The 19,286-nt window shown below is 42.6% G+C and overlaps 1 pseudogene; it reads left to right on the top strand.

Annotated features, from left to right (window-relative positions):
* The first annotated feature begins 8,320 nt into the window (after positions 1-8,320).
* LOC100397486 (small ribosomal subunit protein eS6 pseudogene) lies at positions 8,321-9,097 on the top strand (annotated as a pseudogene).
* The last annotated feature ends 10,189 nt before the right edge of the window (positions 9,098-19,286 follow it).

Below are 19,286 nucleotides of genomic sequence, written 5' to 3'. Positions count from 1 at the left end.
CAAGAGGATCATTTTGCCCAAAGCTTTGGTCCCAAACTGCCAGAGCTGCGATTAGACACCAACAAAAACTTAATGTTAAGATGTAATCTTAAAAGGAGTAGTTGGCCGAATATGCAGCCACATTTGGACTGATAAAGAGCACGCAGACCCATTATTCATTTATTATTTAATTTTGCAAGTGGATATTTTAGTTTGTGTTACACTAAGGCATAATTCAATGCAGTAGCAACCCATTGAATTAAGTGCTCATGCTATACGTGATGTAAGTTTTGTTTTGGGTGTATTTTGACAGGCAGCCTAGTAGCGTAGATCAAATGACGGCTCTGCCGCTCACAAGCTGTGTGACCTTGGGTGTGGTACTGACTCTCTCTGGGCCTCGGCTGTAATGTAGGGGCCACAGCATCTACCCCAGTGGTGCTGTGAGGATCGTTAACCCTCTGACCATCTCTCTCTCTCAATCATCCATCAGCCACACAGGCTACACACCAGGCCACACACACAATGCCTCAGCACAATCTATGCGGCTGGGCAAACAAACGCCATCCTTGACCACAGTGCATCTGTAAAGGATCAATTTGATACTTTTATGTAAAGCAAGATTGTTTTCTCCTCTAATTTGAGACCTTATGAGAATGATGGAAGTTTTAGAATCTAGAAACACAAAGTAAAAATGAAACCCTGTCAAAGCAGAGGCATAATTTCCTTATTTCTGATCTGTCCTACTGTCGTGTAGCAGAATCGAAATGACTTTTTAAAGTCCGTTTAGTACATCAGGCAATGGAATGAATCACAACCTATTATAGCAAGTGGGGGCTTACCGCCCCTAGGCTGGGTAGCCAGCTGAGGCACACAGTGGCTTCTTATCCCATAAATAGAACTCATAGGTCAAACCTCTTTGTAGGGTTGTGGGGAAGGTTAATGAGACAGTGTTTGGTCAGAGAAGGCGGCAAAGTCTGTTTCTACCTTCTCCACAGACCTTTAAGTTATGTAAATAGAGACTATCTTTTTTGCTGTTGTCGTTTGTTTGTTTTAAGACAGGGTCTTGCTTTGTCACCCAGGCTGGAGTTCAGTGGTACGAACGAATATGGCTCACTACAGCCTCAGCCTCCCAGGTTCAAGCCATCCTTTTACCTCAGCCTCCTGAGTACCTGGGACTACAGGTGCATGCCACTACGCCAGGCTAATTTTTGTATTTTTTGTAGAGATGGTGTGTGCCATGTTGCCCAGGCTGCTCTTGAACTCCTAGGCTCAAGCAGTTTGTTTGCTTCAGCCTCCTAAAGTACTGGGATTGCAGATGTGAGCTACTGCACCTGGCCAACTATTAATATTTTGATTTAAATAGAAGCTGGGACAATGAGTGATTTTCCTGGTAAGTCTAAAGTAAACCTTCAGTGAAAAATGAATGGCAGCCTTGAAACCTGCCCTCAAGATAAGGACTTAATCAACAGCCTGCCTTTGAGTTTCTGCCAAAAACAAGTGACAGTGTCTAACTCCCACACTACAGCAAGCTCTGCATGGATCACCTCTGCCTGCTCCCCTTTGGGTGGACTTTGTGTATTTCCACACATGTTTAGTTGGATATTTTAACCATTATTTTCACTTGTTTCTTCATTTTTTTGTGTGTGTGATAACTTCTTTCTTTTTTAAATTATATTTTAAGTTCTGGGATACATGTGTAGAATATGCAGGTTTGCTATATAGGTATACGCGTGCCATGGTGGTTTGCTGCACCCATCCACCCGTCATCTACATTAGGGATTTCTCCTAATTCTATCCCTCCCCTAGCCCCCCTCCTCATGACATGTCCTGGTGTGTGATGTTCCCCTCCCTGTGTCTCATTGTTCAACTCCCACTAATGAGTGAGAACATGCAATGTTTGGTTTTCTGTTTCTGTGTTAGTTTGCTGAAAATTATGGTTTCCAGCTTCATACATGTCCCTGCAAAGGACATGAACTCACTGTTTTTGTGGCTGCATAGTATTCCATGGTGTATATGTACCATGTTTTCTTTAGCCAGTCTAGCATTGATGGGCGTTTTCGTTGGTTCCAAGTCTTTGCTATTGTGAATAATACTGCAATAAACATACATGTGCATGTGTATTTATAGTAGAATGATTTATAATCCTTTGGGTATATACTCAGTAATGAGATTGCTGGGTCAAATGGTATTTCTGGTTCTAGATCCTTCAGAAATCACCACACTGTCTTCGACAGTGGTTGAACTAATTTACACTCCCCCAACAGTATAAAAAATCCCTATTTTTCCACATCCTCTCTAGCATCTGTCATTTCCTGACTTTTTAATGATGGCCATTGTAACTGGCATGAGATGGTATCTCATTGTGGTTTTGGTTTTGCATTTCTCTAATGATCAGTGATGATGAGCCTTTCTTCGCATATTTGTTAGCTGCATAAATGTCTTCTTTTGAGAAGTGTCTGTTCATATACTTGGCCTACTTTTTGATGGGGTTGTTTGTTTGTTTTTTTTCTTGTAAAGTTGTTTACGTTTCTTGTAGATTCTGGATATTAGCCCTTTGTCAGATGGATAGATTGCAAAAATTTTCTCCCCATTCTGTAGGTTGCCTGTTCACTCTGATGGTAGTTTCTTTTGCTGTGCAGAAGCTCTTTAGTTGGATTAGATACCATTTGTCAATTTTAGCTTTTATTGCCATTGCTTTTGGTATTTTAGTCATGAAGTCTTTGCTCATGCCTATGTCTTGATTCGTTAATGTTAGATAGATTGATGAGACAGAAAATTAACAAGGATATTCAAGACTTGAACTCAGCTCTGGACCAAGTGAACCGTAGAGACATCTACAGAACTCTCTATCTCAAATCAACAAAATATGCATTATTCTCAGCACCACATCGTACTTATTCTAAAATTGATCACGTACTTTGAAGTAAAACACTCCTCAGCAAATACAAAAGAATGGAGATCATAACAAGCAGTCTTTCAGACCACAGTGGAATCAAATTAGAACTTAGGAATAAGAAACTCACTCAAAACTGCACAACTACATGGAAACTAAACTACCTGCTTCTGAATGACTACTGGGTAAATAATGAAATTAAGGCAGAAATAAATCAGTTATTTGAAACCAATGAGAACAAAGACACAATGTACCAGAATATTTTGGACACAGCTAATGCAGTGTTTAGAGGAAAATTTATAGCACTAAATGCCCATTGGAGAAAGTGGAAAATATCTAAAATCAACACCCTAATATCACAATTAAAAGAACTAGAGAAGCAAGAGCAAACAAATTCAAAAGCTAGCAGAAGACAAGAAATAACTAAGATCCAAGCAGAACTGAAGGAGAAGAGGCACAAAAAACCCTTCAAAAAATCAATGAATCCAGGAGCTGGTTTTTTGAAAAGATGAGTGAAATAGACCACTAGCCAGAATAATATAGAAGAAAAGAGAGAAGACTCAAACAGATACAATAAAAAATGATAAAGGGGAGATCACCACTGATCCCACAGAAACGCAAACTACCATCAGAGAATACTAAAAACACCTCTATGCAAATAAACTACAAAATCTAGAAGAAATGGGTAAATTCCTGGACACATAAACCTTCCAAAGACTAAATAAGGAGGAAGTCAAATCTCTGAATAGACCAATAGCAAGTTCTGCAATTGAGGCAGTAATTAATAGCCTACCAACTTGTTTCTTAAACAGTGACTGTAGAATACACCGTCTCATCAATTTTACCAAGAATATTTTCTAATATTTTACAGATACACAAAGGCTAAAACAGAAGCCTCAGCCAATTTCAAATGCTTGAGAAATAACAGACCACATTCTCTAGTAATCATGTCATTGGGGCCTTTTAAGTTAGAAACCCATGTGATTGGAGTTTAAGAAAGGTAATTATGGAAAATTCATGAACGTATGGTTAAAGATAGCGTATTCATTTGCTAGTCTGCCAGAACTAACACCACATACTGGGTGGGTTAAACATTAGATTTGTTTTCTCGTGGCTCTAGAGGCCAGAGGTACAAGATCAAGGTGACAATGGCTTGATTCTTTGTGAGGCCTCCCTCCTTGGCTTGCAGATGGCAGCCTTCTTGCTGTCCTTACATGGACTTTCTGCCTGTGTGTCTTTGTCAGAATCTCCTATTCTAATCCAGCCATGCTGGACTAAAGCTCACCCTAATGACCCCATTTTAATGTAATTACCTCTATAAAGGCCCTACCTGCAAAAAGTCGTGTTATGAAGTTCTAGGGTATTTCAACACATGAATTTTGTGGGGGACACAATTTACCCCAAAAGGAATAATCAGAAATATTTTTGTCACTTTTCCCTTTCAGCAGCAGGGACTGTGTGCCTTCCAACGATCTGGGAGGTCTTTCTGTGTTGCTTCAATCAACAGACTGTGGTGGAAGTGTGCTTTGCTAAATTCTAGATTCAATTCCTAGATTGGCAGGCTCCTCTCTCTGTGCAGATCTGAGCTGCTTTGAGTTGGCCCAACTATCCTGAGCCTGCCAAGCTGCAGAGGCCAGAGGTAGCCACTGCCCAGCTGTCTCACCGAGCTAGCCTTCAAGCCCTCTGCACACAGATGCCAACATGTGAAATTCCTTGGACCCTCCAGACCAGCCCATCTGGCAGCTGAAGATCACTAGTTCCCTTAATTAATGTCCAGAAGAGCAGAAGAATCATCCAGCTGAAACCTGTCCCAATTTATGACCATAATATTGTGAGATGGAATGAAATGATTGTCATTTTAAGCTAAGTTTTCTTTTTTTGGAATGCAGCAATAGATAAAGCAAAAAGTGGAAGAAGAAATTATAATAGACATTAAAAATATTTACAACTGAATGATTAGGAACATATTAAATATGAAAAAGGGTGTGCAGCCAAAGCAGAACCTAAAAGCACATTTATAGCTTTAAATTGGTTATACATATTGGGGGAAAAGGGCAAGGTTGAAAATTAATGAGAAAAGCATCCATCTTAATATGCAAGAAGAAGAGCAGAAAAATAAATAAGCTTGAGACCTAGGCCTGCACATTAGTTCTTCAAGATGTCTGCAGGACTCCTAAAATGGCAATTCTGTGTGCTGGTTGCACAGACTCCTCCAAATTCTTTATATAATTTCCTTAATTGGTGCTTCCACTAGGGCTGTGACAAGGGCTGTTGTTTCTCCTTCTCTGTGTGTCTGTGTTTGCATTGTTTGTTGCTCTCCCTGCTAAGAGTTGGTGATTCTCTCAATCCAATCATAAAAGTCACAAAGGCAGTGCATGGTGCTGCTCACTTTGCCCTGCTCTGTGCCTGAGGATAAACTCTCTAACCTTGCCTGCTTTTGGGCATCGTTTCTACCTGAGTTCCTCAAAGGCCCCAGTGACACACCCTGGCCCCATTGGTCCTCAAAGACCATCTACTTCTGGCTGCCTGACTTTGGCGCCATGGCTTCCTACTCTGCTGGCCTTCAGGATTCTCAAGCATCTGGCCCCTGCCCATCCTCATAGTCCTCAATTCTGAGTGCACCTGGGCACATCCTATACCTTGCTAGCCTCTATCTCTTGCCATGTCCTGCATGCAGCCCTCAGCTCCCACCACTGTCTCTATCTCATGTACACTAATGAGACATCTCAACTGAGTGCAAGGATAGGGGCTCTTGAATCAAACTGGCTTGACTTTAAATTCCACTCCACCTCTTACGGGTGTGTCACCTTGAGCACACGATCACACTGATTTCCAATGTCCACATTGCTGTTGAAAAGATAAAAGGCATGTTCCTCAAAAAGTTAAACACAGACTTACCATATGATCCAACAGTGTCACTCCCAGGTATATACTTAAGAGAAATAAAAATGTGGCCAGGAGCAGTGACTTGAACCTGTAATCCCAGCTCTTTGGGAAGCTGAGGCGTGTGGATGACTTGAGGTCAGGTGTTCAAACCAAGCCTGGGCAACATGGCGAAACCTTGTCTCTACAAAAAGTACAAAAACTAGCCAGGTGTGGTGGCACATGCTTGTAGACCTGGTTGCTTGGGAGGCTGAGTTAGGAGGATCACTTGAGCCCTGGAGTTCAAGGCTGCAGTGAGCCATGATTGTACCACTGTACTTCAGAGCCTGGGTGACAGAGTGAGACCTTGTCTCACCAAAAAAGAAAAAAAGATATGCCCACACAGAAACATGTATAAAATGTTCACAGCAGCATTATTTATAATAGCTCACAATACACAGAACAAAATGTTATTCAGCCATAAAAATAAGGGATGTGCTGACATACGTTAGAACATGAATGAACCTTGAAAACATGCAAAGTGAAAGAAGTCAGAAACAGAAAGTTACTGGTATGATTCTAGTCACATGAAATGTCCAGAATAGGCAAATCTACAGAGACAGAAAGCAGATTGGTGGTTTCTGGGAGCTAAAGGGAGGAAGAAGTGGAGAGTTATTGTTAGAAACTTATGGGGAATTTTTCTGGTGAAAAAGACTGGAAACTAGAGATAGGTGGTAGCTTGGTAGCAGCACAAGATTGTGAATGCACTAAATTGTGTACTTCAAAATTGTCACTTGTATGTTATGTGAGTTTTACCTCAATGTTTTTAAAATGATGAAAGAAATAAAGGACACACGGTAAGTGTGCGAAAAATATGAGTCACTGGTATTACCATCATCGTCCACATTACCTGTCAGCCACACCCTGTTCCTTTCTGCTCGGTAATTAACAGGGTTGCTTTAAGCCCTTGGTAAGCTGTAGCGTTTCTCAATTTTGGAGGCTCCATGATACATTTTATCACATATGTTTAAATGCATCTACTTCTCATCTTAAATATTTTTGAATGTAAAATAATTTGAAACAATTAAAAGAAAACATTGCTTTCAAAATTAGTTGACTAAAAGTAGCTGTTTTCATTCCTGGTGCATACTTGAGAATTCTGAATTCTGATGAAGTAAGAAAAACAAACTTACACATTTTTTTCAAATGTAATGGAATTTGTATGTGTACAAAATTCAATTAATGAGCTGAGATAATGTTACATTTTGTAGACATTTGATGAACCTATGTTAACTTAATAATGTTTATTTCTTGTCTAGACTTTCAAACATTTTCATAGGCCCTGGAAAAGATATAGGTTCAAAGCAACAGCCCTGATGCCCAGTGGAGAAAGTATCCTTACAAGAAGTGTTTTTTTTTGTGTGTGACAGTTTCACTCTTGTTACCCAGGCTGGAGTGCAATGGTGTGATCTCGGCTCACCACAACCTTTACCTCCTGGGTTCAAGCAATTCTCCTGCCTCAGCCTCCTGAGTAGCTGGGATTACAGGCACGTGCCACTCAGCTATTTTTTTTAAAAAAATGTTTTTAGTAGAGATGGGGTTTCACCATGTTGACCAGGATGGTCTCGATCTCTTGACCTCAGGATCCATCCGCCTCGGCCTCCCAAAGTGCTGGGCTTACAGGCTTGAGCCACCGCGCCCGGCCACAAGAAGTGTTCTTTGATTTATTTTCTATTGTTTGTAAATTCCTTTCCATATCACTCTTTCAATCTTCTTATTAGAATTGACTTTCAAGTTGATATATTAGTCTCCAAAAGAGGAAGATTCTCCCACCCCTAGTTAATGAGGAACTTACGTATGATTCCTCAAATATATGACTTCCATCAAGATACTTTTGTACCCACCAAGGACATTATTTAGCTGGCTAAAGGGATAATGGTATGGTTACAGTGAAATATCTCTACTATTCAGCTGTGCAAAAGTTATGTATAAGACATAGAAGATATACACTACATACCCTAGTAAATGTGATCATATAAAATAAAGGAGAATACACCAGATATTGAGAGGATTCAGAAAAGGGGTGTTCAGGGAAGTGTGTCTCGGAGGAGGTGGATCTGCCATTGAAATGAAAGGGTAGGCAGGATTTCAACAGGCAGAAGAGTGAGATCAGATTGGAATTTCAGATGGAGAAAGGAGCATCATCAAGGAGAGATGCAGCTGGTTTTCTACTGCTGCCAAAACAAATTAACAGATATTTGCTGGGTTAAAGCAACACAATATTATCTTAAAGTTCTAGAGGCCAGAAGGCTAATACAAGTCTTGCCAGGTTAAAATTAACGTGTTGGCAGGGTTGCATCCCTTACTGGGAGCTCCAGAAGGAAACGCATTTCTTGCCTTTTCCAGCTTCTAAGGCTGCCCACATTCCTTGGCTTGTGGCCCCATCCTCCATCTTCGATGCCAGCAATGGTTGGTTGAGTCTTTCCCGCATCTCGTAGATTTGACATTGACTGTTTCAATTTCCCCCTTCCACATTTAAAGATCCTTGTATTGCTCTTTTCCGCGGCACCTGGAAGGCGTATAGTTGTTTCAAGATGAAGCTGAACATCTCCTTCCCAGCCACTGGCTGCCAGAAACTCATTGAAGTGGATGATGAACACAAACTTCGTACTTTTTGTGAGAAGCATATGGTGACAGAAGTTGCTGCTGACGCTCTGGGTGAAGAATGGAAGGGTTATGTGGTCCGAATCAGTGGTGGGAATGACAAACAAGGTTTCCCCATGAAGCAGGGTGTCTTGACCCATGGCCGTGTCCGCCTGCTACTGAGTAAGGGGCATTCCTGTTACACACCAAGGAGAACTGGAGAAAGAAAGAGAAAATCAGTTCGTGGTTGCATTGTGGATGCTAATCTGAGCGTTCTCAACTTGGTTATTGTAAAAAAAAAGGAGAGAAAGATAATCTTGGACTAACTGATACCACCGTGCCTCATCGCCTGGGGCCCCAAAGAGCTAGCAGAATCCGCAAACTTTTCAATCTCTCTAAAGAAGATGACATCTGCCAGTATGTTGTAAGAAAGCCCTTAAACAAAGAAGGTAAGAAACCTAGGACCAAAGCACCCAAGATTCAGCGTCTTGTCACTCCACGTGTCCTGTAGCACAAATGGCGGCGCATTGCTCTGAAGAAGCAGCATACTAAGAAAAACAAGGAAGAGGCCGCAGAATATGCTAAACTTTTGGCCAAGAGAATGAAGGAGGCTGAAGAGAAGTGCCAGGAACAAATTGTGCAGAGATGCAGACTTTCGTCTCTGTGAGCTTCTGCTTCTAAGTCTGAATCCAGTCAGAAATAAGATTTTTTGAGTAACAAATAAATAAGATCAGACTCAAAAAAAAAAAGATCCTTGTATTTACATGAGTTCCCACCTGGAGAATCTAGGATAAGTATATTAGGCCATTCTTGCATTGCTATAAAGAAATGCCTAAGCCTGGGTAATTTAGAAAGAAAAGAGGGTTATCTGGCTCATGGTTCGCAGGCTATGTAGGAAGCATAGTGATTGTATCTGCTTGGCTTCTGGGGAGGCCTCAGGAAGCTTCTAATCATGCTGGAAGGAGAAGAAGGAGCAGGCATCTCACATGGTAAGAATGAGGGAAAGAGGGAGCAAGTGGGGGGAAGATACCACACACTTAAAAACCAGACCTCCTGATCATTCATTCATTATCATGACAGCACCAAGCCATGAGGGATCCACCCTCATGACCCAATCGCCTCCTACCAGGCCCCACCTTCAACACTGGGGATTACAATTCAACATAAGATTTGGCCAGGCGTGGTGGCTCACGCCTGTAATCCCAGCACTTTGGGAGGCCAAGGCAGGTGGATCACGAGGTCAAGAGGTCGAGACCATCCTGGTCAACAGGGTGAAACCCCGTCTCTACCAAAAATACAAAAAAATTAGCTGGGCATGGTGGTGTGTGCCTGTAATCCCAGATACTCAGGAGGCTGAGGCAGGAGAAGTTCCTGAACTCAGGAAGCGGAGGTTGTGGTGAGCCGAGATTGCACCATTGCACTCCAGCCTGGGTAACAAGAGCGAAACTCCATCTCAAAAAAAAAAAAGATTTGACAGGGACATATATTCAAACTCTATCAATGATCTCATCATTTCAAAGTCAGTTGATGAGGAACATTAAATCTATCTGCTACCTTAATTCCCTCGTGCTATATAAGGAAACATATTTATAGGTTCCCAGGATTAAGATGTGGACGTCTTTGGGTAGCCATTATTCTGCCTTCTAGAAGAGAGAAGCATGAAGTAGCAAGTTTGCTTCTGGTACTGACTTCCCCAAAGCATCACCCCAACAACCTGCTGGTCAGGCAAAGCTAAGTTTACTGCTTCCCATGGTAAGCAACACAACGATCTCAACAAAGTCTGTATAGTATTTTCCATGAGTACAACAAAGTTGGAATATTTGTAAGGTTTAGAAGGCTTGGCAGGTCTTTCAGTCTGGAAAGAAGCTGGAACAGGATTAAGGATCATGATATAATGGTTCAGGATTTGTGAAGACAGCAAGGTGAGGGTTTTAAGGCAGGGTTCTCAGAAGCGTCTTAGGGAATAAATAATCCTTGATACTAGTTATTGAAGAGTTGAGTAGTATGATAGTCACTTAAATTAGCTTTTCTGGGAAGTTCCTGAAATAATCAACTTAGTAACTTTTATTTCCTGGACAATGATTTCTTGCAATAGTAAAGTCATATTAGAGAGGGCAACTTAATAGCGAAGTTCTGCCAGCACATACAGGAAACCATGTGGGTGTTGGTGGTTTCTGCTTAGAGGACAGTCTGAGGCCATAGAAGGCTTTAGACAAAGCTTGTCCAACCCACAGCACATGGGCCACATGTGGCCCAATACTTTCTTGAGACACTATGAAGTTTTTTTCTTTTTTTAGCTCATCAACTGTTGTTAGTGTTAGTATATTTTATGTGTGACCCAAGACAATTCTTCTTCCAATGTGGTCCAGGGAAGCCAAAATATTTGTATACTATTTTAAAAATTTTGAATTTTATTTGGATGAAATGTACATAACCAAGGCTTGCATGGGAGGATGACCCTGGCAGCAGGTTGGAATGGAGACAAGATTGCAGCCTGGAGGCTTATAAGGTGGATATGGAAATGGTTCAGGCAAGAGGAATTGAGGACTTCAACCAGAGAGATTGCAGCATTTACTACTTATTTTCTCATTCAACCAGAAAATACTCTGCCAGGTTTCACCTGTGTGCAAGCACTCTCATCCATGCTGTGGTTCTTGGGGACCAATATGGGCAAAGACGTGTTTTGTGGCGCTTACGTAGAGCTCACACCACACACACAAAGAAGGAGTAACTTCATGACTCTGATCAAAGACCTTCTGAGTCCAAGACTCTGATTTTTCGGCAGGTTAAAAGTCTCATCAGCTTGAAATGTGAAATTATCTGCATTCATTTCTTCTGGCCACTATAACAAATGACCATAAGTGTAGTGACTTGAAACAACACAAATATATGATCCTACAATTTTAGAGTCAGAATTCCTAAAATCAAGGTGTCTGCAAGGCTGCATGCCTTCTGGAGGCTCCAGCAGGGAATTGGTTTCTTTGTCCCTCCTAGCTTCTACAGGTACCTGCATCCTTTGGCTCAGGGCCCCCTCCTTCATCTTCAAGTAGCAAAGCATCTTGAACTTTCTCTCCCCAACCTTTGCTTCCTTCCCTTCATCTCCTTCTTCAAGTCTGAGACTCATCTCTCTCTTCTAAAGATGTTTGTAATTACATTTTGGGAACATCTGGAAAATCCAGAATCATCTTCCCATCTCAAGATCCTGCACTTAATCACATCTGCAAAGCACCTTTGACTATGTAAGACCACATGTTTACAGGCTTCAGGGAGGAGGACTCGTTACCCTCGGAGGGCCATCATTCCTCCTACCACACCCTCCAGGACTGGCTCTTACTCTTCTTCCCTTGAGCCCTTTCTTCTCCATACCAAACTGGTTTTCTCACCATCTTTCTCCACACTCATCCTGGCCTCTAGATTTCTCTTAATGTCCTCACTTCTCTCTTGACTCTTCCAAGTTCTCACGGTCTTTCAGGGCCCCTGGGAGCCCACTTTCTCTAGGAAGCCCTCCAGATTGGAGCTCATGTCTTATTCCTCATCAGTTCCCTCTCGTTCATTGTAACATGTGGCAAGATCCTGTGAACTTTTTAATGTGCCCGTCTTATCTCTTTGGAGGCAGAGACTGAGCCATCACTTTCCTGAAGTAGAGCTGGCTGCGTAGTCAGGGATTGCTGGATGGATTAAATACATTTAAGAGAAATGCATTATTTTACTTCAAGAATGAAGAGTTACGGGGAATTCATATGATGTTAGTAACCATATAAAGGCAGACACACCATATTGAAACTGTAAGCCACAATCTGTTTCCTCGGGGAAAAGGAGAAATGGGAGCAAGATATGGCCCAGCAAGGGGCTTGGACTGGCCCTCAGAAAGAGCTCCCTGGGCCCAGGTTTTGAGTCACTAAATGACTAGGCTGGGCGGTGGAATTTCATGGTTGGCTGCACTTAGGAATAGGGAACAGACTGTCCTTCAAAGATGATCTGGGTTAAGCTATGCTCAGAATTAGAAAATGAACTGAATAACCCTTTCAGTTTCTTTTTAGTTTAAGAATCAAGTGGAACTGGGTCCCAAAGTGAGCAGCACCACGCTCCTTTCATTCTCTGGCTTCTCTTTCTCTTCCCAACTGTGACTTTTGGGGAACTGATTTTAAACTATACCCTTGATCTGGGAAATGCCAATAAATAAACTACATGAAAGCATCTTACTTGGTGGTATCCATCTATACTTCCCAGAAACAAGATGCATGCATCAGAATAATAAATGTTAGCTGCGCTAACAATCTCCTAATCTCAGTGTTGTAATGTCACAAAGGTTTGCTTCCCCTCATTCCCATTCTAATGCAGCCTGAGCAGCTCTGCTGGGCTCTTCTCCATGTGATAATCCAGGGATCTAGTTTCCTTATGTCTTGTGAAGCCACCAATGTCAATATACAGCCTCCAGGGTTGTCACAGAAAGGGAAGAGAGTGTGTCAAAGATCATCCAGGGGGCTTTATGGCCAAGTCTACAGGACTCGCGTCGCTTCTGCTCACATGCCCCTCACCAGAACCCAAAAGGAGGAAAGGGAGGCTTGGAAAGGTGGTCCTCCTGCGTGCCCAGGAAGAGAGCATGGGATGGCCTATCTACACCACATCTACAAACACCAAGCATCACCCATGGCCTCATGTGAATGTTTGATTAATGTGACATTTTATCCTAGTACTCACAGATGTCTAGCAGCATGGACAGCAGACTTTCAGATCACTGACTGATTCTGGTATCTGCCCAACACAACCAGAGACTCTCTTTGCAACTTCTGATAGTCTGCCCAGCCTGTGTACTCACCAGTGAGTGGTTGTTTCTAATCACGGACAGTGCTCGGGCCCAGGAAGAGTGTGACATGTGTCCTGAGGTTATTCGTGATGGGAACTTTGTTTTGACTTTCTTTTCCGACCATATGAGAAAGAACCAAGTCCCAGATCATTTGGCTTCATGACAAACAACAAAAGAGCTAGGCTTTTTTACCTTAAACCTCAGCCAACCGGGGTTCCCTCTCCCAGGTAGGTCAGAAAGGCAGCCATGCCCTCAGGGTGAAGGGCACCAGCCATCCTCCCCCTGCCTGTACCACAGAGCCCGGAATGCTTTGGCTGGGGCCTGGGGTGGGGGTGGGGGTAGCCTGCCAGCCTGTTTTATTTTCCAGCACTGGCACCCCCGATTTAGTCCAAGGAACCCTCCAAAGCAGCTACAGTTTCTTTCCCTTCTTGGTTTCCCAAGGAAACCAGGAAGGTCTTTGCCTCGGCCTCTCAGAAGGAAGGGAAGACCTGCTTTGGGTATGTGGGGTAGAATTTTCTACCATGCAAAGGGTGGTATGGTTAAAATGCAAATTTGCCTTCTGTCACTAATTCCTGCAAAGCTTTAAATTCTTCATCACATCCCTCACATTCGACAAGGGAATCTATGTGAAAATGCTTTCTGGCATAGTGCCCACACAATGTGAATTTCTTTACGTAGAAGTGACCCTTTCTGCCTGGTGCTAGCTTTCCAGATAATCTCACGGGGAACGTTCCTCTCACTGAAAAGCAGATTTGTGGATTATCTTTCAGATTTCACATGCTTGGTCTAGGAGAATGAGATGCAAGTCCATTCCCACTGAGGACCATGGCCCCATAGCCCACTCTTGCTCCACAGTCCTGATGGCTTCTAATGGCTTCTCCCATAGATCCCAATATTCCGGGGACATATTTCCTAATGCTCCCACTTAGTATTCCCTGAAATAATATTCTGAGGAGTTCTGAATAGGGGTGTCTTCAAATAAATCAGCAAATGCCATGAGAAGGCATGAGTAAGGGAAGGCGTCAAGACCTGGGCCTCTCGAGCCACACTGGGTAGGCAAGTGGACTCCATGCTGAGTGTGTGGGACTCATGCATGTCACCCACGACACAGCATGCCTTTCCATGGGGAAACAGTGTTTTCTCTTTCACCCCTTGGTGTCATAGCCCAGCAAAGATTCACCTATTGGGAAATAAACGAAAACCAACATGTCTTTGAACTTAATTGTTTTCTGTGTTTTCTTAACATTTGGGGCTGGGACATCTGTCTTTGCTTAAAAGCACATCTATTTATATCAACAACCATTTACATTAAGTCCTTGGAGACTGATTCACGCAGATGTTGCCTGATGTGGGTTTTTGTACTTTGAAAAAAATGTGGAATTCGTTTCTACCCCACTCCCTCCTCAATAAAGTTAAATTGCAGAAATTTGCAAACCTTAGAATTCAGTGTACACAAAATACGTCTTCCTAGCTCTTCATAACATGTGACTCATGTTATTTGTGATGAATGGACTAATGAATCATTTTTGTGCTACAAGGGCTGGAAGACGGCAGTCCTGAGGGAGCAGACTCTCTTAGAAGGTCGGTAATGAGATTATTCATTCAGTGGGGATCAGTGTAAAGGCTGAGTGTTGTACACACAGCCATGTTTATACAACCACTGCCTTGGCTTGGAGGAAGGGACAAGGGCAAATTGGAAGTGGGTGGGAAAGACTGGAGGTGGCCTTCTGGAGCACAGTGTTGCTCAGGAATCAGACATGGGTGTGAACCAGAGGAGGAGAGACTGAGGGTGAAACCATGCTCCGTCTGCATCTTGAAGTCACTCAGGCAATGACATCCATGCACAAGGCAGACTCTGGCCACGTGGTGAGAAGAGCTCTGCTGGCTTCAGAAGGAAGCGCTTCCTGCTCTTGGGGGGCCCAGGCACCACCTTTGAGGGAAGTAGATTCACGAACAGATTCCTGTTCCATTTCCGTCTGTTTGATTCTTCTTCCTGCCTTCTCTTCTTATTATCTTCCTCCTCTCTCCATCCCATTCACCCATGGCCCACAGGCACTTTAATCCCACCCGACAGGTGTTTATCCGATGCTTTGCCCAAAGCAAGTTCAAATGGATATGATATAATTTGTGAAACTGTTTCTTCCTTATTCTGCGAAATGACACATGTAAGTTTATTTATACATAGACCTCTGTCTTCAAAGAGTAATTTGTACCAACAAGAGTTCACTTAAAGTGAATTTACTTAAAATAGGGAGCATGATTTTATAGAACCAGTTAGGGGAGACTGTGTGGCAGCTGAAACCTCATCTTGAAAAATAAAGCTTAAAATAAAAAGAGAAGTCATTTGGGATTATAATTATTACAATATTGAGACAGAGTTTCACTCTGTCACCCAGGCTGGAGTACAGTGGCGCTATCTCGGCTCCCTGCGACCTCTGACTCCCGGGTTCAAGGGATTCTTCTGTCTTAGCCTCCCAAGTAGCTGGGAATATAAGTGCATGCCACCACATCAGGCTAATTTTTGTATTTTTAATAGAGACGAGATTTCACCATGTTGTCCAGGCTGGTCTTGAACTCCTGAACTCAAATGATCGGCCCACCTCGGCCTCCCAAAGTGCTGGGATTATAAGAGTGAGCCATAGCACCAAGCCAATTTTGGATTTTATTAACGAGTTTTGGATTATAACGCAACATCAGCTTTCACTGCACACTGAACTACACTAACGTAGCTCCTCCACTTTCTTTAACTTCAGGAAACCTTGTGTCATAGGCAAGATTTAAAATTTCATGTTGTCAGTTTGCACTGTATTTGCAGTGTTTTCAGTCTTTGTTTGTTACTAAGACTGGCATAGAAACTGACTCCATCAGACTAAGGCTGATGGTAGGTGTGGAGGGGGTCTGAGTGTCAACTATTTCTCTACGTGGTCAGTTCATTCGGGAATATTAAAGAATTATGGCTGCATTGGCTTTGCTATGCACTATACTATCATAATGTTCTCATTTCAGTGCAAATGCTCAGATAAAAACGACACTCCCTCCCTTTGACATCTACTGGCGTTTTTTATGAATAAAACATTTTGTCTTCATTAATTAATTTAAACCTTTTAATGATTCAATAATTTAAGTATGACTGTCTAGTTTTATGGATGCAGGGAACCAGAAGCTCAGAGGGGTTGTGTAACATGTCTGGAGTCACACAGCAAATAATGGAGGAGCTGAGATGTGTAATCAGGTATGTCTGATTCCAAAGTCTGTGGCTCCAGACAGTGAAGATACAATAAATACCTAACTCTTCAATGCCCAGACACCGAAGAACACCTACTGGATCAACACTACCCAGGAAAATATGATCTCACCAAGTGAACTAAATAAGGCGCAGTGACCAATTTTGGAGAAAGAGATATGTGACCTTTCAGACAAAGAATTCAAAATAGCTGTGTTACAAAAACCCAAAGAAATTCAAGATAACACAGAGAAGGAATTAGAATTCTGTCAGATAAATGTAACCAAAGTCTGTGGCTCTAACCTCTGTACATACTTCATCTAAGTCAACTGGGCTGGGTGGCCAAACATCTAAAGGTCCATCTGTCCCTGGACAGCAATAAGCTCCTGATTTTCTAAATCTCCCAAATCTGACTTTCACTACAATGACCCCCTCTCATTTCAGTTGACAGTTAAGGCCAGTGAGTGAGACCTGGTCTAGGCCACACCTGAAATGAGACATAATTTCGATTCAATCCACTGCCAATTCTCTATCACTGTCACGGTACATCTTAATCTGCCCATCGGAGCATCCCACAAAGAAAAATTTGCTGAAAATAATAAAAATGCTACCCTGGAAATGACTGTCTCTATTGGTCATTTGTCTTATGCTGCTGGATTGAAATGCATTGATATCTACTCGGACAGAAGGCACTGCAAGCACATCACGGAAACAGCATTTTTCAGACAAACTCCTGACAAATACTTCACTGAATCTTTGTGGTCGACCAACGGATAATGCATTCTGCAGTACACCGCCGAGGACAGCTTGTTATTTGCTCTTATGTGCCCTATGAAAGAGCCTTGGGATAATTTCAAATCCTTTGTGGGCGTTGAGTGTCCAATGTGGACTACAGACAGGCAGGTGGAGGTGTGCAAGTGGAGAGCTGAGTCCCGCTGTGTTGTTATGGTGATCCCTGATTGGCTGCTAGGTTGGCTTGCGCTGCCCATGTACAGTGACAAGGTGCACAGGTGATGCTTTAGCCCAAGAAATCAGAGCCCCGTGAGTCAGTCACCTGCAGGTGAAACCTCAAGCAGGTAATTTTTAAGCCCAGCTCTGTTCCCAGGAGATCCTGGACTGAGGTCAGATAACTTTTCTGAGATTCGATATCCTCACTTCTCATGTGTAAAAAGTGGCAATGCCAAGCTCTCAGAGATGTTGGAAAAACAGGTGAGATTTAGGTGAATCAGAAGCTTGAGAGTGCATTGTCAGTGATCAAAACTGATTTCTAGGGAAGAGCTGAAGAGGAGCAATTGGTCTTTGCACTGAAGGTGAATCATTTGTTTGTTTTTACTTAAGATTAGCGCTTCTTAAATGATACCATTATTTTGCCATGTCAGAAGACACTTTTAAGAAGACCTCTGGGAATATAAATGCAAAAGAATATTAAAAAACTAGTACATTCCAACTTAGAGCTAATTTAAGAAAACAATCTTTCAGCAAACTTGACAACTGCTCTGAGTACGTAACTTCTGAGACCAGTGGTGGCTCCAATCCTAAATGACTCTAAGAAACAGTTCTCTCTGCCATTATGGTTATCAGAGAAATAATTTATATGATATGTTTCAGCTTGATAGACACCATCACTCCATTGCAAACTCCTATTTAGTGAACTAGATTCCAAGCCCTGTTAATCATTTGAGTAGGGTGTCTATTTGGATGTGACGTATCTACAATTAGGCTTAATTAAAACCACCCACATAGAGCATGCTGAAAGACCAGCATTTAAAAATAGGAGCTGAATAAGTAGGGTCATTAATAGGAACTGATTATTTAGTTTATGATGGCTTAAACACAAATAAGGCTCAGCAGTTTTCCGGTTTCTAAGGAAAACACAGAGGGCAGAGCAAAGCTTACTTAGAGGGAACCCCTCTTTATACTCTGGCCATCGTTCTTCATCACCCTCTTATTTTAGGGTAACCCATTCACCAAAGCATTTGCATCGGGCTGCAAGTAACCTGAGATTTAGGCGAATTAGAAGCTTGAGAGTGCATTGTCAGTGATCGAAGCTGATTTCTAGGGAAGAAGGGCTGAAGAGGAGCAATCGGTCTTGGGGGGGTGGAGGAAATGTGCTCTGCCCAGGGCCAAGCTAGGCAAGCCAGGCACAGACTGGATTCAGCCTTCCCTAGGGCCCTGGGAGGGGCCTTTGCGCTCTGCCTGAACTGCAAAGAGTAGGCGGCCACCGTCCCTGGGCAGAGGCCTCCTGCAACCAACTCTTTGTCATCTCTGCTGTGATTGCTGCATGGATTTTTCTGAGGCCACAGTACATCTACTGATGCATCTCCTGGATCACCCACGGTCTATGACTGCCTGCTCTTAAATAAACAGTTTATGTACACGATGCTGTGCTGTTTGAGATGTTTCACATTCTTTGGCCTTACTGGGGGGCTTGAAGAGCTTCCGACTGAGTAAGACAAGGGTATCTTTCAAAGCAGGTATGAATGAGGCAATGAGATGCTCCACCTCTACCAGCGCCTGGGCTGAGCTTAGGAGTGTAAAATCCAGAGCTGGTGCTGGTTCGGTGTGGGGGTGGGATGGGAGCAGGGTGGGAAAGTGAGAGGCTGAATTCAGTGATGCATCAGAGGCTGATTTATTGGCTGGTACTCAGTGAAAAAAGAAAGATTTTTCTGGCCATGATTTTTTCCCCCATATACTCGAGCTGGATTTTATTCACAAGAATCCAGAATAAGTATTTTAAGTAGTGTGTGTGTGTGTGTGTGTGTGTGTGTGTGTGTCTTATTAGGTGACTAAGCACATAAGAGGCTAAGTTCCTGTTTCTGTCCTTTATGTTGGAAATAATTTTAACCTTGTTCCCCTGGCTCAGAATCCTTTTGGAGCTA

Source organism: Callithrix jacchus, chromosome 21 (genome assembly GCF_049354715.1).
Source record: "Callithrix jacchus isolate 240 chromosome 21, calJac240_pri, whole genome shotgun sequence".
Taxonomy (NCBI): Eukaryota; Metazoa; Chordata; class Mammalia; order Primates; family Cebidae; genus Callithrix; species Callithrix jacchus.
Note: the sequence above shows the minus strand (reverse complement) of the source record. Positions and strands in the feature narration are given on the sequence as shown.